Source organism: Grampus griseus, assembly GCF_964374135.1.
Source record: "Grampus griseus genome assembly, chromosome: 1".
NCBI lineage: Eukaryota > Metazoa > Chordata > Mammalia > Artiodactyla > Delphinidae > Grampus > Grampus griseus.
The window spans coordinates 172,155,004-172,177,612 of record NC_139017.1 but is presented as its reverse complement, the minus strand read 5'-3'; the positions used below and the strand labels follow the sequence as shown (position 1 = coordinate 172,177,612).

Below are 22,609 nucleotides of genomic sequence, written 5' to 3'. Positions count from 1 at the left end.
CGTTATGTGGCTTTCGATGAGGTTTATAAATTCCTCTAGGCCTTATTATCTCATCTGTAAAAGGGGGATAACGGTAATGCCTACTTCATGGGGTTGTTGAGAAGCTGAAATGAGTCTATACGTGTGTGTGTGTGTGTGTGTGTGCAGCTTAGAACAGCCCTAGGCGTTTAGGAAGCACCGCAATGATGATTTTGTTGGGCCATGAATATTTTCATACTTCTGCGAGGTTCAGGCTTTCTACTGGCGAGCTGAATCAAAAGACAGCTAAGTGGTAAACACGCCTTGGAAGCCAGAGATTGTATATTGCTCTGGAGGAATTTAAAGATTTCTTTTCCCTGGAGACACTTGTTTACTTTCTAAGGAAAATAAAAACCAACGGACCTTCCCTTCCTCTCCCCAGCGAGGATGTGTTTACATTAGAGGGTCAGGCTTCTCTCTCCATCTCTCTCCAGAGAGGAGAAGGGGCAGATACCCAGGCCACCCTGTATAAGCTCTGAGTGTCCTAATGTCGGGGTCCCTCTCCTGTGGTGCAACCACTGCACGTGCAGGTGACCTCGGCCCGTGCATCGTCACCCAGGAGGAATAGAGGCAGGGAGGACCAGACCTGCTAAAATGATCTGTGAGTAACGATTGGTCTGTTCTCTGATCCAGAGACGTTGTGTTTCCATAGATACCAACATTTAACAGATTCTTCTTCTCTCTCCTTGGAGTGGGGGCATCTGGGATGAGCCTTTACCCTCCCAGAGGCATCCCTACCCACCCCAGAAATGATAGTCAAAGGCTTCCCAGAGGAAGATCCTCTGATCCCTCCCCACGTTCACTTTCAGGCTCCTTTCCTCCCATATCACTGACTATTGCTGGTGAACAGAGCCCCGTTCTACTCGAGTCACAGAGTGAGCACTCAGTAATCATCGGTTGCATCCGTAAACCAAGGTAGAGCCAACTAAAGCAGGTAGAAGTTGTTTGTAAAAAGCACCTTCCTGGTCTGTGGCTGCATATTTAGGTTCACGCTTCCTAACCCAGTCCGCCAGCCTGCAAGCTGCTTGACAGCCTGGACCTCATTTGTCTGGCTCGTAGCTATACCCCACACACGAGACAGCGCCTGGCCCTTGGTAGACTCTCGGCAAATATTTATTGAATAAATCAATTGATGAAGCCTCCCTCTGCCTTCACGTATGTCCATCCTTGCCCATCCTCCTCCTGGGTCTTCAGACCAAGCCATTTTGGTCTGCTGGCCACCTGCACGAACGAGGGTCTTCTTGGGCTGGGGTGCTGCCCCTGCCATCTCCCATTTTTGCACCCCTGTGACCGAGAATGGCTGTTCTCTAGACCCTGTCCTGGCCGAGTGAGCTCTCCCAGCCCTGTACCCTGATGGCCAGAGTTGTGCGACACGGGGCCCTGCCAGCGCCCACGACAGATGCTGGTATTTGATAGGGGCCTACCTTCCTCATGAGCCGTCTCGGGTCTCACAGATCTTCCCAAAGAGGCTCCAGGAGGCCACTACCTGTGAGATGAGATGTTTAGCTGTCCTCTCCCTCCCCCAGTGCGAGGTACTCGAGATAGAAGATGAAAGGACAAGGGAAGGGCTTTGAGACGCTCACAGTCTCAGGGAAATAGAGACAAAAAAGAAAAAGGAAAGGAAAAGAAAAGAGAAGAAAAGGAAGGGAGGGAGGAGGGGAAGAAAAGAAAGATACCATCATCTCAGTATATTATAGAACCTATAATAAAAGCGTATTGCCTAGTGCCCTGGGATCACAGAGAGAGGCTTTGCGAAGCTAGAGGAAGTAATTCTAAAAAGCTGCACTTTTTAGAACTGGTCCATTTCAGTACGTTTACTGAGCGCCCAGTGTGTACCAGGCAGTTATCTGGGAAGACAAACATGCTGAGGATGACACCCCCCCCGCCCCGCTAGAGCTCACAGTCTAAGGGCATCAGTAAGTACCTTACGAGGGGAGGCCACACAGCACAGTGGGTGGTGCGTTGCTGCCTTAACCACTCTGCACCTTGGTCTCCTCATCTGTAGACTGGAGATACCTATGGTTGCGCATAGAATCATTGAGAGGATCAGATGAGATGATATCTGTAAGTGCTTATGCCCCCTGTGTTCACATACAATTAGCCCTCAGTAAACTAGCTATTACTCTAGGTGTCGCTGCTCTAAGGGAGAAATACACAAGGTCTAGAGGAAAATAAAGGCTGGAGGGGCTCAATCAGTTGGTGTGTGGGATGAGGGGTAATCAGCAAAGGCTTCACTGACGATTTGCCTCCGTGCTAAAGATGAGAAGGAATCATGGATCCTGAGAAGCCAGAAATGGGTGCACTTTTCTGCATTTCCATCTTGCATGTCCTTTAATAGTTAAACACCTTGTAAGCATCCTTAGTATGGGGAAGGTTGAGGGGAAAGATTAGAGTGATTTGCTAATAATAGCCGAATTCTTATCTCCCCATTGTTGGCAATTTCCCACCACATTTTTGGGTCTGTTCTGTTTTCCATCTGAACTGATGACTCTCAGTGGGAGGAAAAACTACGGAAAACCCGCAGCAGAGGACCGCTCTCTCTGTAAAGCCGAAACGCAGAGAAGAGAGAACTCGGAATCCTACAGGGCCAGAAAGCCCTGAGCCTTTATTTTCCTGGAGATTTTGTTTTGCTGATAGACAGAGCCTGGGGACTTGATGCTATCCCTGTTGCAAGATCTCCAGTTTTTACGTAGTATTTTGACTCACTGCAGGGCCGAAATAACTGTCAAGGGTCAAAGATGTGGACCCGGTAGCATGTCCTTCCTGGGAAAACCAGCCTGGAAGAGTGTCTCAGAGCAGCCAGACACGCACTGCAGGGAAAATGCCTTTTGGATGGCCCTGTTCTGAGTGGGAGTCCCACCCGTGGGCCTCTCCTGACTTGGTCCGTGTGGTCCGTGGGTGGGTCAGTGCACACCAGGGGGCAGGAGCAGGCACTGCTCAGCTGACATTGAAAAAACCTCAGCAGTTGATGCCGGAGGGTGACCACCTGAAAACAGGACCTCCTGGCCAGGGCTCCAGGATTTTAATTGAACTGCCAGGATGTGGAAGGCAGTGCTGGAGTGATAACCCAGAGGGAAATAAATGTCACTTTCATTCCAGAGAATATTACCAAGGTGACTGCAAAGTCCAATTTTCCTTGCCAAGCCTTTTATTCAACCTAAGGGCTACGTTAGAGCAGAGAGGGACCAGCTATATGCCATAGCCTTGATTTGGTCCTAATGCACGTATATCTGTGTCACGGTGGAGATGTAAATGTTCATGAATGAACGGAGAACGAGAGCAATTAGAAAGTCCAAGAATCCACTCTCTCTGTGGTATGAATTTCTCTGAGCATTTTTATAAGGAGCATGGACTCCTGTCATAATAAAAGATAAATAAATAAAGATGAAAAAAGATCTGGATATGAGGCTTTGATGTATTCTGCTATTTTGAGACATAATTATTTGTTCTTAATGAATTTGTGAAGATGTTAGTAAGACTAGCATGTATGCAGCACTTCTTATGAACCTGGCGCTTTACGGGCAGGATTAAGAGAATTTTTTTTTTTTCTTTTTGGCTGTGTTGGGTCTTCATTGCTGTGCGCGGGCTTTCTCTAGTTGCGGCGAGCGGGGGCTACTCTTTGGCGCGGTGCGTGGCCTTCTCATTGCGGTGGCTTCTCTTGTTGCGGAACATGGGCTCTAGAGCACCTGGGCTTCAGTAGATGCGGCTTATGGGCTCAGTAGTTGCGGTGCACAGGTGTGGGATCTTCCCGGACCAGGGCTTGAACCCATGTCCCCTGCATTGGCAGACGGATTCTTAACCACTGTGCCACCAGGGAAGTCCCCAGGGAATTAAAAGAATTTTTGCAATAACTTTGTGACACTCTGTATGGAGGTAAGATCACCCCCACTTTATGTACCTGGAAACAGAGGCTCAGAGAACTTCGGCAGCAAGACCTGGTGCTTGCATCGGTGCTGCCAGTCTATGGAAGAGTTGCCTAAGACTGGGTCCCTGCCATAAAATGCAAAACACGGGAGATTCAAACAAACACAGGATTTCAAGTGGTCACTCTCCAAGGTCTCCTGCTCTCCCTATTTTTCATGTGTCCCACCTGGACTGAGGGGCACAGTTTGAAGGTTCCCTCTGAGATCCTCAGGGATAACCACCGTTGCTTGTTGATCTGTCAGTAATCCTAGAGCAGCGTGGAACACCAGCTCCAATGCCCATGGAAGCCTGGCAGGTGACGGAGCCCAGTAAAGTTGGTTGGGAGCAATGATTCAACAGAGAGAGCTGGCCCCATCCACAGGAAGACGTTTCCACTCAGCTCCAGCTGGCTGTAAGCTTGTGGGACTGCAGGCCCAGTGCGGCCAAATGGTTTGCTTTTTCAAGAGAAGCTGAGGAGTCGAGATCTGCGAAATTTCCCAAGTTTTCAGTCACTGGCAGCTCATTCAAAATGTTAGCCAAGTGCTACCAGGCAGGGTTAAATGTGGCCCACGTGCAGCCACCTCTTACCCAGAGCCTTGCAGCGTTCTTCGCAGCTGACTTTCAACAAAAGCTTTTGAGTTAATGAATGAATGAAGGACTAGGCAAAGAGTTCATTTCAAGGCCCAGCCCTTTGGACCTGCTTCTGTTGCCGGTTAGGGGTAGAATGAGGCCAGCACGTCGCCACCAGCAGCAGGAAGAAAAGCAGCCCAAGTCGGGCCCTGTTGTCAGCAATCCTTGATCCTAAGTGTGGCTTGCTAGTGGCAACTGGGTTTTGCTTGGGCTGGAATCATCAGTATCGCCTCCATCTGAATTCTAGAACCAGGCTGTTGACGTCAGGAGGTTTGGAAAGTCCACTGAGTGTGGAAACTGTATCTTGGTCAGATGTTTACCCTTCCAGGCCCCCAGCAGAATGTCTGACCAATGGGAGGGTCTTAGTGTTTCAGTGAATGAGTGAAATCAAAACTGATTCTTCATTTGTTCATTCATTCACCGGATATGTTTTGACCATCACTGTGTGCTGGCAATGGGATTCCAGTGGTAAATGATAGACTTGCTCAAGACTAATGGTCTGGTGGGATAGGTAGATGCTGAAAAAGTAACTGGGAGCGTGCAGGGTTTGGGACAGGGCTATAGGATGGCAAGTGTTGCAGTGGGCATAATTCAGCTCGGTGGTCAGAAGAGGTCCCTCTGAGGAGGTGATGTGTAACTGAAGGATGGAGGTTGAACAGGGATACACTCAAGGGAACTGTGGTAGGGGGAGCCAGAGCGGGCAGGATGTGCAAATGTCCTGATGCAGAGGGAGCCGGGAGCACAGGGAAAAGTAGAGGGTGGCAGATCTGCACTGGGCCAGATCACGCAGGAAGCCATGGTGAGAGTTTGGACTTCAGCCTAAGAGTAAGAGAAAGCAGTAGAAAGGGCTTAAACAGGAAGGGACATGATGATTTGCATCCTAAAAGATCTTTCTCCCTAAAGTGTGGAGAACTGATTAGACAAGGTCAAGAATGAATATAGGAACTACGATGGGAGTTAATGTGTGTGTCCAGGCAAGAGATAGGATACTAACTTAGACTAGGATGTAGTGAGAGTCAAGGAGAATGCCCGGGACATGTGAACTATTTAACAGGTAGAACCAACATGACTTGGTTGTTGATTGGCTGTGGGGGATGAGGGTCACTGCCTTAAGAACCTGTAAGGAGGTGGTACCGTTGGTGAGATTGGGAACACTGGTGGGCGCTATGGGTGCATCATTTTCTGAGCTGCCATCACTTAGACTACAGTGTCAATGTCTTCCCTGGAGCTGTACAGCACAGCAGTCCTGTGGGTTAGGAGGGTTAGGAGGAAAGGATTGATTTCCTTTGGAGTTTAACAAAGAAACTAGCAAAACATCTCCAAAGCCCCAGTTGTAATTTTCCCTTATCATCTGACCAAAAGTGGTCAAAGTTAGGAAATTGAATTTTCAAAGTAGTTAGGCCTTAAGAAGAACCAGGCCCTCGATGTTTCTGAGAAAGAAACATGCATTTTCAACCTTTCAGAAATTACTAATGGGAAACAGTCCTCCTCCCCTCCCCCAAATAGAAGCAGGAATTGCCTTTGAGACTAGAGCATTCTGAAGAACTGGGAAAAGTCGAGTAAGAAGTCCACTTAGACATCTTAAGACTCATACCAGCTCAGTGTCCAAATAAGCCCATAAATGACTGGAGATCCCCAAATCCTGGGCTCTCACCCACGTGACCTTGCCCTTCCTACTGTCCTCACTGTGGGAAGAGGGTGCAGGGTGAGCCCACATCCTGCCAAGTATGACCCGCTGTGATCATTGCCATGTGAACACAATATGTTCTTGCAGAGAAGGAAGACAGACTTTTTTAAAGGCCTAATAAAGGGACAGAAATACTGCCCTGAACTCCTTAAAAGAAAGCTCTGAGGACAGATGAGGCCAAAGATATAAAATCATTCTGGTCTTGAAAACAAAGATGCCATGAAAGCAGACAGCATCTCTGAGATGCTAAGGAGGAAGGGAGGGAAGGAATCGTTGCTCTTTCTAAGATGACAGAAAGATTTAATCTGGTAGAGGACACGAGACCATGATGCAGTCCTGATGGCCTATGTCAGCCTTTCTCTGGGTCTTCGACTATTTTCCCTCTCATCCTGCGTTTTTCTCAAATGAATCCCTTTTGGTTGGGGATCGAGTCTAGGGTGGTAACTTATCAGAGTCAGAAGACCCCCAAGGCACGCACGCATCCCTGGTGCTGATTACCCCATGTTTCAGTTCTCTTCTGCTGCATAACAAACAACGCTAAAACTTAGTGGCTTAAAATAACCATTTTATTTGCTCACAGTTCTGTGGTAAGGGATGCAGCGTGGCTGAACGCCGCGGCCCTGCTCCACGTGGAGTTGGCAGGGTCTCTCATGAGCTTGTGTTCAGATGGCAGCTGGACTGAAATGCCCAAGGTGGCTTCACTCATGTGTCTGGCACCTGGGTGGGGGCACCTGGGAGCCTAAGACCTCTTTCTCTGTGTGCCTCTCATCACGTGACTAGCTTAGGCTCCTTCATCCGGGTGGCGAATCCCAAGAGCGAGTGTTCCGGTGACAAAAGTGGAAGCTGCAGCTCTCTTAAGACCCAGACTGGGGAGTTATCCAATGTCACTTCCCTTGAGTTATACGGGCCGAAACAAGGGACGGGGGCCACCCAGATCCAAAGTCTCGGGAAATAGTCTCCACCTCTTGAGAGGATCACGTCACAAAGAAACACGTGGGATGGGAAATACTGCAGTCACCTTTGGAAACACAATCCTCCATGTCCAATTTCTAGGTTAACCTCTCAGACCACAGAATTGGTCGCTCATTTTGCGTGTCGCGCTGCTAAGAGACAGTGTGGGCTCCTCCGGCTTCCCTTTGGGGCTCTTCCTGGTGCCTTCAGACTCCTAGCCCCTGGCATTGGAAGGAGCACTCCCAGGGGTTCCTGGGTCTTTGCACACGCTGCTCTCTTGGATGACAAACAGATCTCCTCATTTGCTGTGGGAAGCTCACGCGTATATCTACCTCTGAATTTAAGAACCATAATGGATTGGCATTGGCTCCTGACCTTGCAGAAATATTGAACAAACAAGATGTAGGTCTTCAGGGCAATTGCTTTCTTTTTGATTTCCTGGGCTGATGACTATTGATTATCTGCTGCGTACTTTGTTAATTTCCTTTTGACAGGCCCTCTTCTGGGAACAGTTCCTGGGAAGGGCTTGGTTTTGTTATTCTTTCCTGGGATTAAGGCACTATGTATTCTAAACAACCCAATCATTCAACAGAGAGCACCCGATTTACCAGTGACCTCTCCCAAAGTGAAGTGACAGGCAAACATCATTCAGGAAGTTTACTTACTCATCCTTAAGAAACGTTGCAAGAATGCTAGTGATGGGATATAAATCATCTCCTCCTCTGCTGATGCTAATTGCAGTGTACCTGGGGTTAATGATAATTTTGCAATAACAGGTAACATTTAGTTTGTGTCAGGCCCACTGCTCAGTGTTTGACAAGGTTAATCTGATTAATTCCTCCAAACAAACCCATGAGGTAGTCCCTGATGCTATTCCAAGTGTTGTAGATGTCCAAAAGGAGAGCTTTAGATAGAATATGCAAAGGCTCTGGGGCATCAGAGCCAATTTTTTTTTTTTTTTTAAGCCAAGCCTGTTCCCTCTTTAGGGCTTTTGAACTTGATGTTGCCTCTGCCTCAGAGCCCTAGCCTGATTGCAGCTCTTTGCACGGTCCCTCCATCTCATCCTTTGGGTCTCTGCCCAGATGTCAGGTCTTCAGAGAGGCTTCTTCTTCCCCAGCCTCCTTTCCCTCACATCGCCCTGTTCCATTTTATTCTTAGCACGTCTCTCGAACCAGTAGATGCTTCTTCTGTTTGGAGGTTTACAGTGTCTCTCCTCGGTTCTGGAATACACGAGAAGCTAGTTTGTGGGTTCATTTCTTCGTTAGCTCACAAACTGTTTGTTGACTGAATGGATGAACCCACGTTCTCCCACTCGCTCACTCACTACCTGCATGACCTTGGCAAGTTACTGAACATGCTGGAGCCTCAGGAGTCCCATATGTCAAATGGGGATAGTAATTAGAAACCTACCTGCTAGGGTTGGTGTGAGAATTTTTTTTTTTGAATTTTTGAATTTTATTTGATTTTTTTTTATACAGCAGGTTCTTATTAGTTATCAGTTTTATACACATCAGTGTATACATGTCAATCCCAATCTCCCAATTTATCCCACCACCACCACCACCACCCCACCACTTTCCCCTCTTGGTGTCTATATGTTTGTTCTCTACATCTGTGTCTCAATTTCTGCCCTGCAAACAGGTTCTTCTGTACCATTTTTCTAGGTTCCACATATATGCATTAATATATGATATTTGTTTTTCTCTTTCTGACTTACTTCACTCTGTATGACAGTCTCTAGGTTCATCCACGTCTCTACAAATGACCCAATTTCATTCCTTTTTATGGCTGAGTAATATTCCATTGTATATATGTACCACTTCTTCTTCATCCATTCATCTGTCGATGGGCATTTAGGTTGCATCCATGACATGCCTATTGTAAATAGTGCTGCAATGAACATTGGGGTGCATGGGGTGTCTTTTTGAATTATGGTTTTCTCTGGGTATATGCCCAGTAGTGGGATTGCTGGATCATATGGTAATTCTATTTTTACTTTCGTAAGAAACCTCCATACTGTTCTCCATAGAGTCTATATCAATCTACATTCCCACAAACAGTGCAAGAGTGTTCACTTTTCTCCACACCTTCTCCAGCATTTGTTGTTTGTAGATTTTCTCATGATGCCCATTCTAACTGGTGTGAGGTGATACCTCAATGTAGTTTTGATTTGCATTTCTCTAATAATTAGTGATGTTGAGCAGCCTTTCATGTGCTTCTTGGCCATCTGTATGTCTTCTTTGGAGAAATGTCTATTTAGGTCTTCTGCCCATTTTTGGATTGGGTTGTTTGTTTATTTTAATATTGAGCTGCATGAGCTGTTTCTATATTTTGGAGATTAATCCTTTGTCCATTGATTCGTATGCAAATATTTTCTCCCATTCTGAGGGTTGTCTTCTCGTCTTGTTTATGGTTTCCTTTGCTGTGAAAAAGCTTTGAAGTTTCATTAGGTCCCATTTGTTTATTTTTGTATTTATTTCCATTACTCTAGGAGATGGATCAGAAAAGATCTTGCTGTGATTTCTGTCAAAGAGTGTTCTTTCTATGTTTTCCTCTAAGAGTTTTATATTGTCTGGTCTTACATTTAGGTCTCTAATCCATTTTGAGTTTATTTTGTGTATGGTGTTAGGGAGTGTTCTAATTTCATTCCTTAACATGTAGCTGTCCAGTTTTCCCAGCACCACTTATTGAAGAGACTGTCTTTTCTCCATGGTATATCCTTGCCTCCTTTGTCATAGATTAGTTGATCATAGGTGCGTGGGTTTATCTTGGGCTTTCTATCCTGTTCCATTGATCCATATTTCTGTTTTTCTGCCAGTACCATATTGTCTTGATTACTGTAGCTTTGTAGTATAGTCCAAAGTCAGGGAGTCTGATTCCTCCAGCTCCGTTTTTTTCCCTCAAGACTGCTTTGGCTATTCAGGATCTTTTGTGTCTCCATACAAATTCTAAGATTTTCTGTTCTAGTTCTGTGAAAAATGCCATTGGTAATTTGATAGGGATTGCATTGAATCTGTAGATTGCTTTGGGTAGTATAGTCATTTTCACAATATTGATCTTTCCAATCTAAGAACGTGGTATATCTCTCCATCTGTTTATGTCATCTTTAATTTCTTTCATCCCTGTCTTATAGTTTTCTGCATACAGGTCTTTTGTCTCCTTACGTAGGTTTATTCCTAGGCATTTTATTCTTTTTGTTGCAATGGTAAATGGGAGTGTTTCCTTAATTTCTCTTTCAAATTTTTCATCATTAGTATATAGGAATACAAGAGATTTCTGTGCATTAATCTTGTATCCTGCAACTTTACCAAGTTCATTGATTAGCTCTAGTAGTTTTCTGGTGGCATCTTTAGGATTCTCTCTATATAATACCATGTCATCTGCAAACAGTGACAGTTTTACTTCTTCTTTTCCAATTTGTATTCCTTTCATTTCTTTTTCTTCTCTGATTGCCGTGGCTAGGACTTCCAAAACTATGTTGAATAATAGTGGTGAGAGTGGATATCCTCATCTTGTTCCTGATCTTAGAGGAAATGCTTTCAGTTTTTCACCATTGAGAATGATATTTGCTGTGGGTTTGTCGTATATGCCTTTATTATGTTGAGGTAGTTTCCCTCTATGCCCACTTTGTGCAGAGTTTTTATCATAAATGGGTGTTGAATTTTGTCAAAAGCTTTTTCTGCATCTATTGAGATGATCATATGGTTTTTATTCTTCAATTTGTTAATATGGTGTATCACATCGATTGATTTGCGTATATTGAAGAATCCTTGCATCCCTGGGATAAATCCCACTTGATCATGGTGTATGATCCTTTTAATGTGTTGTTGGATTCTGTTTGCTAGTATTTTGTTGAGGATTTTTGCATCTATATTCATCAGTGATATTGGTCTGTAATTTTCTTTTTTTGTAGTATCTTTGTCTGGTTTTGGTATCAGGGTGATGGTGGCCTCATAGAATGAGTTTGGGAGTGTTCCTTCCTCTGCAATTTGTTGGAAGAGTTTTTGAAGGATGGGTGTTAACTCTTCTCTAAATGTTTGATAGAATTCACCTGTGAAGCCATATGGTCCTGGACTTTTGTTTGTTGGAAGATATTTAATCACAGTTTCAATTTTGTTACTTGTGATTGGTCTGTTCATATTTTCTCTTTCTTCCTGGTTCAGTCTGGGAAGGTTATACCTTTCTAAGAATTTGTCCATTTCTTCCAGGTTGTCCATTTTATTGGCATAGTGTTGCTTGTAGTAGTCTCTTAGGATGCTTTGTACTTCTGCAGTGTCTGTTGTAACTTCTCCTTTTTCATTCCTAATTTTATTGATTTGAGTCCTCTCCCTCTTTTTCTTGGTGAGTCTGGCTAATGGTTTGTCAATTTGTTTATCTTCTCAAAGAACGAGCTTTTAGTTTTATTGATCCTTGCTATTGTTTTCTTTGTTTCTATTTCATTTATTTCTGCTCTGATCTTTAGGATTTCTTTCCTTCTGCTAACTTTGGGTTTTGTTTGTTCTTCTTTCTCTCGTTCCTTTAGGTGTAAGGTTAGATTGTTTATTTGAGATTTTTCTTTCTTGAGGTAGGCTTGTATTGCTGTAAACTTCCCTCTTAGAACTGCCTTTGCTGTATCCCATAGGTTTTGGATCGTCGTGTTTTAATTGTCATTTGTCTCTAGGTATTTTTTGATTTCCTCTTTGAATTCTTCAGTGATCTCTTGGTTATTTAGTAACGTATTATTTAGCCTCCATTTGTTTGTGTTTTTTATGGTTTTTTCCCGTAATTGATTTCTAATCTCATAGCGTTGTGGTCAGAAAAGTTCCTTGATATGATTTCAATTTTCTTAAATTTACTGAGGCTTGATTTGTGGCCCAAGATGTGATCTATCCTGGAGATGTTCCATGTGCACTTGAGAAGAAAGTGTAATCTGCTGTTTTTGGATGCAAAGTCCTATAAATGTCAATTAAATCTATCTGGTGTACTGTGTCATTTAAAGCTTGTGTTCCCTTATTAATTTTCTGTTTGGATGGTCTGTCCATTGGTGTAAGTGAGGTGTTAAAGTCCCCTACTATTATTGTGCTATTGTCAGTTTCCTCTTTTATAGCTGTTAGCAGTTGCCTTATGTATTGAGGTGCTCCTATGGTGGGTGTATATATATTTATAATTGTTATGTCTTCTTCTTGGATTGATCCCTTGATCATTATGTAGTGTCCTTCCTTGTCTCTTGTAACATTCTTTATTTTAAAGTCTATTTTATCTGATATGAGTATTGCTACTCCAGCTTTCTTTTGATTTCCATTTTCATGGAATATCTTTTTCCATCCCCTCACTTTCAGTCTGTATGTGTCCCTAGGTCTGAAGTGGGTTTCTTGTAGACAGCATATATATGGGTCTTGTTTTTGTATTCATTCAGCGAGCCTGTGTCTTTTGGTTGGAGCATTTAATCCATTCACGTTTAAGGTAATTATCAATATGTATGTTCCTATGACCATTTTCTTAATTGTTTTGGGTTTGTTTTTGTAGGTCCTTTTCTTCTCTTGTGTTTCCCACTTAGAGAAGTTCCTTTAGCATTTGTTGTAGAGCTGGTTTGGTGGTGCTGAATTCTCTTAGCTTTTGTATGTCTGTAAGGCTTTTGATTTCTCCATTGAATCTGAATGAGATCCTTGCCAGGTAGAGTAATCTTGGTTGTAGGTTCTTCCCTTTCATCACTTTAAATATGTCATGCCACTCCCTTCTGGCTTGTAGAGTTTCTGCTGAGAAATCAGCTGTTAACATAAGTTCCCGTGTATGTTATTTGTCATTTTTCCCTTGCTGCTCTCAATAATTTTTCTTTGTCTTTAATTTTTGCCTATTTGATTACTATGTGTCTCAGCGAGTTTCTCCTTGGGTATATCCTGTATGGTGCTCTCTGCGCTTTCTGGACTTGGGTGGCTATTTCCTTTCCCATGTTAGGGAAGTTTTCGACTATAATCTCTTCAAATTTTTTCTCAAGTCGTATCTCTCTTTCTTCTCCTTCTGGGACCCCTATAATGTAAATTTTGTTGTGTTTAATGTTGTCCCAAAGGTCTCTTAGGCTGCCTTCATTTCTTTTCATTCTTTTTTCTTTATTCTGTTCTGTAGCAGTGAATTCCACCATTCTTTCTTCCAGGTCACTTACCCGTTCTTCTGCCTCAGTTATTCTGCTATTGATTCCTTCTAGTGTAGTTTTCGTTTCAGTTATTGTATTGTTCATCTCTGTTTGTTTGTTCTTTAATTCTTCTAGGTCTTTGTTAAACATTTCTTGCATCTTCTTGATCTTTGCCTCCATTGTTTTTCTGAGGTCCTGGATCATCTTCACTATCATTATTCTGAATTCTTTTTCTGGAATGTTGCCTATCTCCATTTCATTTAGTTGTTTTTCTGCAGTTTATCTTGTTCCTTCATCTGGTACATAGCCGGCTGCTTTTTCATCTTGTCTGTCTTTCTGTGAATGTGGTTTTTGTTCCACAGGCTGCAGGGCTGTAGTTCTTCTTGCTTCTGCTGTCTGCCCTCTGGTGGATGAGGCTATCTAAGAGGCTTGTGCAGGTGTCCTGATGGGAGGGACTGTGGTGGGTAGAGCTGGCTGTTGCTCGGGTGGGCAGAGCTTAGTAAAACTTTAATCTGCTTGTCTGCTGATGGGTGGGGCTGGGTTCCCTCCCTGTTGGTTGTTTGGTCTGAGGCAGCCCAACACTGGAGCCTATGGGGCTCTTTGGTGGGGCTAATGGTGGACTCCAGGAGGACTTACACCAAGGAGTACTTCCCAGAACTTCTGCTGCCAGTGTCCTTGTCCTCACAGTGAGACCCAGCCACCCCCTGCCTCTGCAGGAGACCCTCCAACACTAGCAGGTAGGTCTGGTTCAGTCTCCTATGGGGTCACTGCTCCTTCCCCTGGGTCCCGATGCACACACTACTTTGTGTATGCCCTCCAAGAGTGGAGTCTCTGTTTCCCCCAGTCCTGCCGAAGTCCTGCAATCAAATCCCGCTAGCCTTCAAAGTCTGATTCTCTAGGAATTCCTCCTCCCATTGCCGGACCCCCAGGTTGGGAAGCCTGACATGGGGCTCAGAACCTTCACTCAAGTGGGCGGACTTCTGTGGTGTAAGTGTTCTCCAGTTTGTGAGTCACCCACGCAGCAGTTATGGGATTTGATTTTATTGTGATTGCGCCCTTCCTACCATCTCATTGCAGCTTCTCCTTTGTCTCTGGATGTGGGCTATCTTTTTTGGTGAGTTCCAATGTCTTCCTGTCGATGATTGTTTAGCAGTTAGCTGTGATTCTGGTGCTCTCACAAGAGGGAGCGAGCACACATCCTCCTACTCTGCCATCTTGAACCAATCCTGGTGTGAGAATTAAACAAGATACTATAAATAAACGTCTTAGGTCTTTCGTGGACATAGGCATTTAGCAATTAAAGCAAAGTACTATACTAGATACTAAGGATACATGAGCAAATTGAAAATTTTCAATATATTTAGCACAGCGCCTGGCACACTGTGAACACTGAAAAGTGATTGTTGTGCATGGGCAGACTTTCCTTCTGACACTTTTAGGGAGAATGATGTGATCACCAGCCAGGAGTAGATGGAATCCTGATCTCTACTATTGACTGGGGGAGAACTAGATAAAACTCTAAAGTTAAGAAGTAATCTTTATCTTGACTTAGAAACAGAGAAGAGGAGAAAAGCTCAGAGGATCCGGTGCTCTTGGAAAAGCAAAACATCTCCTGCAGGCCTGCAGCAGAGTTAGAAGAACCCAGAGGATGCCAAGTGGAGGGAGAGGGGGAGCTGAAGGAGCCCGGGAGTGAAAAACGCGCATTAAAAGTCATAAACCTCAGTTTCAAGTGCTAAGAAATCATACCGCCATTTTAAAGACTTTTTGACTCCCAAATTTTAAAATGAATCATTGCATTTTCTAAGCACAGGGTTAACGTCAGAAGAGAATATTTACAACTATGAACATCTGTGCCTAGGCGGCCTTTACAAATGCAGGATCTGAATGCAAATTGAACAGCTATAAACTGGCCTAATTTATAGCAGCGTATGAAGATATTGAAAACTGGGGTGGGGGGGCTGGTGTGCAACCAGGAGGTGGGCTTCTCAGTCTTCAAACAAATTCAAGGTTGAATGGTAATGATGAGGCTATTCATTTCGCCCAGTAATCATTTGTCCCCTTAAAACCGAGCAAGTGGCAATCTTGAATTTTTTTAATACAATAATACGAAGTCAGTCCTCAGTAATAAAAATCATCAATAATTGTTAGTTCACATGTGGGCTGAGCTCCTAGGGCTGTGCTGTGTGCCTTCCAGCCGTGGTTCTACCATTTGTAGTTCTATGTCTGAGCAAGTCTGTTCACCTCCCTGAGCCTCAGCGTCCTCACCTGTAAAGTGGGTGTAAGAATGCAGCCAGCTACACAGACCTGTTGTAAAGGGTTACGGCTGCCTGGCACATATAAAGAATGCTCTATACACATTTGCTATTATTAGCATCAATTATTATTGGTTGGAGCCAGGAGTTGTTTGCAATTCTGAGAATGAGACTTCCACCCTCTTTAGGCAAATATATTTACCTAAAGTGAGCGGCTGCTTACTCATGGTTCTTAGCAGCTCATTGAGACGCGGCTCTCTTGCGAACTTGGACAACAGTGAAAGTGTGTTCCCTCCTCAGAGTAACTGAAGAGGCTTATAAAAGCGATAATAAATATACCTAGGTTTCCATGGAGACAATTATCTAATTAGGTCTTTCCTTTAATCAAAGGAGTCCAAATTTAGGAACTCTTCATGTGTTTCCTGATTAAGGGCGTGTGTGGTTTCCCTGAGTTGCTGGAGGAACCCCAGAGTGGAGGCATTCCCCCCAACCTCATCACAAATGTTTTCATCACAGAAGATGGCAGAAGGCCTGGTAGCGTCTTCAGAAGGGCTAATTTTTCCCGACAGCCCTGGTAAACTTGTTTGCTGATGACCTCTTCCCTCTGGCAGTCCCAGCAGAGAGAGGCAACACCAAAGGGTCTCATTTCCCTTGACGGCAGCTTCTCCAAGGACTCAGGAGTGGGGCCCACTGGAGCCAGCGTGTAAAAGAGAAAATTGCTGCCCTTACAGTGCCCAGCCTTGAAATGCACAGAGTAACCCCAGCTCAGATGGGCTGTAACATGTCAGAATGTGATGAGGCTGATATTTGGAATTTGCTACTGAACATAGTCCCTGCAAAATGCCATTTCCAGCACCTAATACCTGTCTGGGGAAAGATCAGACCATTTAGTTTTAATCTTAAAGGTCATGCAGGAATTCACCCTAATAATGGAGCCCCAAGCCAGGCGGAGAGGCCAGGGAAATCTCACCAACAGAAGCTCCTCTGTCAGATTGAGCCCCTGCAAAGAGGAAGGGCCCATGTGCAGAGAACTGATAAAGACCACTGGCCTTTTCAAGGTGACCCTGAGAAGCCACGTGTGGTTGGATCTCTTTCTGACCCAGAACATACCTTCTGCAAAAACCAGACCCTAGGCACAGATGCCTGCCTTCATGCGTTTATTGAACAAAAATGTATCTGTGTGCCAGGTCCTGAACCAGATAAGATACAGATAAGACACGAAAGGCACACTCTTTGTCCTGGAAGAGAGAATTGCCAAGCCAAGGAAAAAGAAAAATGCTAAGAAATGATCCCACTGCTGTCAGTCTGAGTATACTGGGAAAAGCACCATGGCTTGCCTAAAGAATTCAGGGAAGGCTTCATGGAGGAGGTGTGCCTGAGATGAGTCCTGGCTGAAGGGTAGGCATTTTCTGGCAAGTAAGCATGGTGTGGGATTCCTGGCAGAAAGAAATGCTTAGAAGCATGAGAGACCTGGCCTGGTGGGGAGGGTTATAGGGGTGAAGGGGCATGAGTCTGAGTCTGGAGCCAGGGAGAGTGTGATACATCAGGATCTTAAGGACCAAACTAGAGAGGTAGGTAGAGGACATGTCCAAAGGTGGGTCCTCACCTGTGGACAGCAGGGGGCCCCTAAGGAGGGTGTACCAGTCAGGGTTCAGTTTGAGAAACAGAACCAGGAGGAGATACATATTAAGAGATTTATCAGAAGGCAATCCATTTATTGCAAGGCAAGTCTGAAATCTGGAGGGCAGGCTGGAATTCTTGAGTACAGGGTGAAGCCACAGCAGAATTTCATCAGGGAAGCCTTGGCTCTGCTCTTAAAGCCTTTCAACTGATCAAATCAGGCCAACCCAGATTATCTAGGATCATCTCTTTTACTTAAAGTCAACTGATTATGGACTGTAATCACACCTATAAAATAATTTCACAGCAACACCTAGGTGAGCGTTTGATTGTATAACTGGAGACTGGAGACTAGCCAAGTGGGCGTATGACACTGACCATCACAGAGGGGCTCTGGGGAGGCACCGCTTTCTGCAGCACCTCCTCCTCTCTCCCTGGATCAAAGGTGAGGCACAACAACTCAAGTGACTGCTCCTGCATCAGAGAAACCTGGAAATTAAACAAGGGCAATTCTGGGGCCGGCGGGAATAAATGTAGCTGCTGTGCTGGAGTGCTATCACCAAGCCCAAGGACAGCCTCTTCAGACAACTAAAAAGACATAGTTCTAGAAATCTAATACATCTTGATTGCAAGCTCAGCTTGACTACTTACCTTTTTTTTTCAAATTGAAGTATAGTTGATTTACAATGTTGTGTTAGTTTCAGGTGTACAGCAAAGTGACTCAGTTATGCATGTAAAATATATGTGTATATATATATATTCTTTTACAGATTCTTTTCCATTATAGATTATTACAAGATATTGAATATAGTTCCCTGCGCTATACAGTAGGATCTTGTTGTTTATCTATTTTATATGAAGTAGTGTGTATCTGTTAATCCCCAACTCCTAATTTATCCCTCCCCTCCACCCCGTCCCCTTTGGTAACCATAAGTTTGTTTTCTGTGTCTTTGAGTCAATTTCTGTTTTGTAAACAAGTTCATTTGTATCATTTTTTTAGATTCCACATATAAGTGAGATCATATGATGTTTGTCTTTCTCTGACTTGCTTTACTTAGTGTGATACTCTCTAGGTCCATCCATGTTGCTATATTTTTAAAACATCTATGAAATGAGATAATACCTTAGAGGTATATTAGGAGATTAAGATGCAAATATTAGTCAAGCTTCTAGACAGTGCTTAAGAAGAGGTGGTGGTCTTTAACTAAGATTCATTTGGCTACAGGTAACAGGGACCAATGCAAGCTAAATTAAGTAGAAGAGGGATTCATGGGAGGAATATTAGTGTGTCTCACGGAGTCCAAAAAAAGTTGACAGCCACGCCTCAAGAACATTGGGAAGCAGGGAAGCCCCATGGACCTCCATAACTGGACTTTTTTGACCATCCCTTGGACACTCCTGCCATTGACCAGACTCAGCACTCAACAGGCACCAGGCTCAGTGCCTCTCAGTTCAAATTCTTGAGAGAAAGAACCTCACTGGATGGCTTGGGTCAGATGTTCACCCAGGATCCAATCAGCTATGGCCTGAGGGTGGTGTCAGAGAGAACAAATATGGCTGCCAGGTCTTACCTGTCGGACACGTGGACCCCTCAGGAGAAGTCCATTCTTCTGGCGTTATGGAAGCTCAGTGGAAGCTTCATGGTGTTCCCTATTCCCAGTGACCGCCCTGCACTGACTTTGACCAACATCTTCTGATCTTTTCTCCATCTGCCCCACTGCAGACCTTATGGTCAACTCTCTGTCTGTATAGCCCAGAACAAATTATTTACCCTCTGTAAGCCTCAGTCTCCCCATCTCTAAAATGGAGATGAAAGTAATACCTATCATATACAAATGTTGTGAAGATTAAATAATATACATCGAGCTCTTAGCTCTTAAAGTGGTTGTTATTGCTTTCATTGTTTTTCTTTAATTGTTATTAGTATAGTAGTGGCAATGTTTCTTGCTGCCTAGCTGAGCTTAGGAAAAAATAATAATAGCATAGAGCACTGTGAAGAGACAGAAGACATGGACTTTACAGCCAGCTATATCTGGATTGCAACCTCACCCTGCCACTTAGTGTCTATGCAACAAGTTACTCAACATCTCTGAACTTGTTTCTTCATTTGCAAAATGAGACTAGTAATAACCTTCTTGCAGGATCCTTGTAAGGATTAAATGACATCCCTATGCATAGTGCACTTAGCAAAATGCCTAGTATATAGTAGGTGCTCAATAAAAGGGAATTTGTTTCATTATTTATTTTTGGCTGCATTGGGTCTTCATTGCTGTGTGCGGGCTTTCTCTAGTTGTGGCGAGCGGGGGCTACTCTTCGTTGTGGTGTGTGGGCCTCTCATTGCAGTGGCTTCTCTTGTTGTGGAGCACAGGCTGTAGGCTCACAGGACTTCAGTAGTTGTGGCACACAGGCTCAGTAGTTGTGGCTCATGGGCTTAGTTGCTCTGCGGCATGTGGGATCTTCCTGGACCAGGGCTTGAACCTGTGTCCCCTGCATTGGCAGGCGGATTCTTAACCACTGCGCCATCAGGGAAGTCCAGGAATTCTTATCATTATTATAATTATAATTCTCATTATGAAACCACTTACTTAGTCAAATAAGGTCCTATGTAGCATGACTCTCCAACTTCCTCTTACAACAGTCTAAATCTGATGTCCTTTCTAAATCTGATGTCATTCAGATCTTGGCCACCTGCAGCACTGGCTGAGAATTATTAACAATTCTGGCTCACATGCCTTCTCCCATTGATGACTCTACAGTGAATATTTTCTGAGCTGGGCGGTGCTGTCACTAGCTTCGAGGACATCTATAGTTTGGGGAATGGCAGTGTGATTTTTGCATATGGCACTGAAGCGATCCGTTCTTCACCAGGATTGGAGTTAATTTGGGGCACGCACTTTCTCAATTGCACATCCTCTGGGAGCACAGAGCTGAAACCCCACGCTGGGCCAAACCAGTCATGGCAATTTGGCACCTTGAATAGATGGCAAGAAAATTTAGCTCAAATAAGGAGCCACTGTAAGCACATTTCGTTTTCATCTGCGTTTAATGGAAAAAGGCCACTGCCCTGCATCTAAATAACCTGCTGCCTGTCTTTAAAATGCGCTCACTCACTCTCTTTCCTGACTCACTAAATCAGGATAAAGAAAAAACTACCTTTGTATAGGGCAGTGCCTGAACAGTTTGCACACCCTGTGATTCTCACACAACCCTGGCACTCTCCCCTGCTCTCCTGCAAGACATTGAATAGAAGGATGTTGCGCTGACACCTCATATTGTAACGATGTTGTTAGTCTACGGAAATACGCCGTATGGTGAATTTCCTAGCAAACAGTGACGTGCCATTAGAGGCGCCATTTCTGAGCTAACGGCACAGCGTATATTTAGGGATAAGAGTCAACATTTGGAATCACATTCTTCCGCTTTTTAATTTCCGGCCCTTGACTCCAGCATCTCTAGATTTAGACTGACTCAGGCATGCTTTGCGGACGCCCTTCACCATGGCATGCTTGGTTCCCTTCCCGGAAGGCAGTATTGCCTGGTGATTAAACCCACAGACTCGGAGCTCCGATCCTCTGGGTTCTTTGCTACTGTTGCCACTTTCTACCCGTGGGACCTTGGGTTGTTATTTTCGATATGTGTATTAACACATATATTATACTTGGCCAGTACTAAGGAATGTTTCATGTACTTTACCTATATTGACTCTTTTAATCCTGAGGTTTACAACTCTATGAAGTAGGTGTTTTTCTTATAATCCCCATATTATAAGTAGAAAACCAAGGCATAGCTGAATAACTTGCCCAGAGTCAAGATGTAGTCATAACCAAGCTGGCATTTGAACCAGAGATCTTGTCTCTGGAATCCCTGTTCCTACCTGGTGTGTTTGGTTTACTCTCTTTGAGCGTCGTCTTTCCCACCCATAAAATGACAGGTGTACTAATACCTGCTTCTGGGATTGTTGTAATGATTAAATGTTTTGAGTCCAAGCAGGTGAAGTACTTAGGGCAGTACCTGGAATATAGGCACAATTAATGTTGGCTGTTCTGCAATTAACAGCTGCTATGTGGGGCCTCTGCCTTGAACTCCAGGGGTGCTCTGGGGACCTTTCACTGGGGGTCCTAGATGATAGCACCCCTATAGCTATGCCTCATCACAGCCCTGTTGACCGGCATCATTCTGGATGGCTCAGAGTGGGTAGAGGCTGGAGGAAGGAAACACAGTCAGGAATCCACAGTAGCCTGGGAAGGAGATGGTGAGACCTGACCAGGGCAGTGGACGTGGGAAACATGAAGGGAACTAATTCAGTAGAAGCATCAGTATCCATGATTCAACATTTTTGAAGGAACAGCCAGAGTAAGGACCATGTCAGCGGCCCCAGAAGAAAACCAAGCCAATCAGAGGTGAAAGCCTGGCCTCCATGCAGGACACCCGCTATGTAGTTTGCTGGTCCATGAAAAACGAAAACACGGGACCCTGTGTTCAGAAAGTATTAAGAATTTCAAGACAGCAACAGCAGAGCATTAAACCAAGCACGAAGTGCTTCTAAGCGTGGGGTCCTGAGCAGCTGCACAGATCACATGCTCAGGGAGCCAGCCCTGCCTCTGTGTCGCCGTCCTCACTCCCACCCCCAACCCCAGGAACTAGAGATGGGCCAGCAGTGGCTCCCAGGCTTCCAACCTCATCAGCTCACCTGCTTGGTTAGCCCCAGATTTCTCTCTCCAGGAGGAGCACAGCCGAAAGACAAGTATGTGGCAGGTAGAAAAAGGTGGTTCGGACTCCAACAGGAGTGGGGCACGGAAGAGAAATGTTTAGCCCAAATGAATTGTGATTAACCACAGATACTAAGGGGTGCTTCAGGGAAGCCACGGTGGGTACATGGAATTCTTGAGGTGGCAGCTGTTCCTGTTCCTTCAGGAACAGTCTCTGGCCAAGAAGATCGATGCAGCACAAATGCTCGTAAGGTTTTCTTTTTCCTACCTCAGGCTGTTAGCGTGATGAGGCGTGAGCTGCAGTCACCTGTCTGCATGAATAAAACATGCGCGGAGACCCAGTAAGTGCTGAGAGCGCCAGGCACCGAAGGGCCCCGTTAAAGCATATGCAACGCAGAGGCCAGGCCCCCATGAGTCTGCTGCTGCCAGTTCTCACCTGCAAGCCAGAGATGGCTCTTCTTCCACAACTGCATCATCTTTAAGATGCTTAAGCAGGTCAGGCCTAAGAAGAGAGGCAGTGTGATCTGAGGGGTGTAGACAGACACCTCTGCCCAGCCTGTGCCTAAGGTGCTGCCATCAGAATCCCCTGGGTTTACAAATGCCATCATCTTACCAAGAGGGTTACCGTTAACTTCCTGCAATGCCTTCCCGGGAATGCTCGACTAGATTATCTGCCTCTTCTCTAGCAGAGTCCTGAAGGGATGGGACATAGACAGGTTAGTGTGGATAA

At 44.7% G+C, this 22,609-nt stretch overlaps 1 protein-coding gene across 1 annotated transcript in view; it reads left to right on the top strand.

The window, feature by feature from the left end:
- Window positions 1–22,609, top strand: part of KAZN (kazrin, periplakin interacting protein) — a gene marked incomplete at both ends in the record, with an annotated part of 461,871 nt that overhangs the window by 161,160 nt on the left and 278,102 nt on the right. The gene's annotated exons all lie outside the window — the stretch shown is intronic.